At 43.3% G+C, this 2,381-nt stretch overlaps 1 long non-coding RNA gene across 1 annotated transcript; it reads right to left on the reverse strand.

The window, feature by feature from the left end:
• Window positions 1-615: 615 nt before the first annotated feature.
• Window positions 616-2,156, reverse strand: LOC311232140. Its single transcript, XR_014619921.1, has 4 exons — window positions 2,116-2,156; window positions 1,944-1,990; window positions 863-1,711; window positions 616-731 (listed from the first exon to the last, which is right to left on the reverse strand). It is a non-coding gene; the product is annotated as an uncharacterized lncRNA (long non-coding RNA).
• Between the last annotated feature and the right edge of the window lie 225 nt (window positions 2,157-2,381).

The raw sequence follows: 2,381 nt of genomic DNA on the forward strand, positions 1-2,381 counted from the left end.
AGGCCAGTGATTCTCAATATTATTTTGCATATCTAGGACCTCTAATTTAGTCCATGTCATGCACATCTACATAATATACTGTAGCATTACAAACCATTTGACAGCCAGGTCCAGCACCTCTCCGTTCTTGTCTTCTAGGAGCCATCGCAGCATGGCCAAGACCTTCCTCATCCAGCATACTGTCCTTCTGAAGGTCTGAAGTCATTAGTGGCCATGAACCTAGAGAGAGAGCGAGAATACGTTAGTAGATAGTCTAAGGCCAGTGATTCTCAATATTATTTTGCATATCTAGGACCTCTAATTTAGTCCATGTCATGCACATCTACATAATATACTGTAGCATTACAAACCATTTGACAGCCAGGTCCAGCACCTCTCCGTTCTTGTCTTCTAGGAGCCATCGCAGCATGGCCAAGACCTTCCTCATCCAGCATACTGTCCTTCTGAAGGTCTGAAGTCATTAGTGGCCATGAACCTAGAGAGAGAGCGAGAATACGTTAGTAGATAGTCTAAGGCCAGTGATTCTCAATATTATTTTGCATATCTAGGACCTCTAATTTAGTCCATGTCATGCACATCTACATAATATACTGTAGCATTACAAACCATTTGACAGCCAGGTCCAGCACCTCTCCGTTCTTGTCTTCTAGGAGCCATCGCAGCATGGCCAAGACCTTCCTCATCCAGCATACTGTCCTTCTGAAGGTCTGAAGTCATTAGTGGCCATGAACCTAGAGAGAGAGCGAGAATACGTTAGTAGATAGTCTAAGGCCAGTGATTCTCAATATTATTTTGCATATCTAGGACCTCTAATTTAGTCCATGTCATGCACATCTACATAATATACTGTAGCATTACAAACCATTTGACAGCCAGGTCCAGCACCTCTCCGTTCTTGTCTTCTAGGAGCCATTGCGCGTGTAGCTTTATGCCAAGCAAGCAGTGCAAAAACTTACCGTAGTGGCATGCAGTAATGCGCCTTTCATTTTCCGCCGCCCAGCGCCCAGGTCGCGCGGAAATAGGCTGTCTATTGCCATTCTCTTTGACAAACTCTAACCTTAACCAGCTCCTTAACAACGCCTAAACTTAACCGTTCTAACCTTAACCAACTCCGAAACTTAACCATAGAAATTATATTGCCATTCTCTTTGACAAACTCTAACCTTAACCAGCTCCTTAACAGCGCCTAAACTTAACCGTTCTAACCTTAACCAACTCCGAAACAATGCCTAACCTTAACCTTAACCTTAACCATGCCTAACCTTAACCGGCGAAAGAATACACATTAAAAAAAAATCACGTTAAAAAATATTTTCGATGGGATTCGAACTCGCCAGCAAACAAGCCATAGGATCCACAGCCATGTGTCCTTGCCAATTGAGCTATTGCTGAGATACTGAATAAGGGGCGGTGACTTATATATATTGAGCTCCAACCAAGGCGGGATCTCATGCGCATGCGCGGGCACCTCGCGCGAGCACGCCGGCGCACGCACGCACCTGAGCGAGCACGCCGCCGCCGGTGCACGCACGGTAGCATTTGTCTGAAAAGAAGGGCGCTTTACCGCACTAGCGTGCGGTGACGAATGCGGAAGCATTTTTGCACTGCTTGCTTGGCATTAACGTACAGGCAGCCATTGCAGCATGGCCAAGACCTTCCTCATCCAGCATACTGTCCTTCTGAAGGTCTGAAGTCATTAGTGGCCATGAACCTAGAGAGAGAGCGAGAATACGTTAGTAGATAGTCTAAGGCCAGTGATTCTCAATATTATTTTGCATATCTAGGACCTCTAATTTAGTCCATGTCATGCACATCTACATAATATACAGTAGCATCCATCAACACAGGATGACCCTTTCCAGCTGTTGAAATGAAAGTCCCAGATTGAAAAGTATATATATACACAGTCACACACACAATAAAACATTGTATACATCACTTACAAGCATGACCACTTGAAGATCTTGAAGACTTGGTAGATCTTGACCGTCTTGGGAGAGAGAGAGAGAAGGCATTACAGGATGACTCTTTGAAAATGATGTCCCAGATTAAAAAGTATATATTATATATACAGTCAGTCACACACACAATAAAAAAAATGTATACATCACTTACGACCACTTGAAGTAGTTGTTCTTGAGCCATCTTCTGCGTTCATCTCATTGATGAGATCCAGCACTGTAACAGTATATTTGCAACAATGAAATTATATATTTTATTACAACTCTATCAGCTGAGTAACAATATTCATCAAAGTGTTGCGTGTTACAGTGTAGGTTAGTTTATTAGTGCATGACAGTAGGGTTAGCATACTTTTCACACTATAAGCCCCACCTGAATGATAGCCAGTTAGCAGCTCCGGGTACAGTATGTACCCCAAC

Source organism: Notolepis coatsorum (genome assembly GCF_963971535.1).
Source record: "Notolepis coatsorum genome assembly, chromosome: 7".
Lineage (NCBI taxonomy): Eukaryota > Metazoa > Chordata > Actinopteri > Aulopiformes > Paralepididae > Notolepis > Notolepis coatsorum.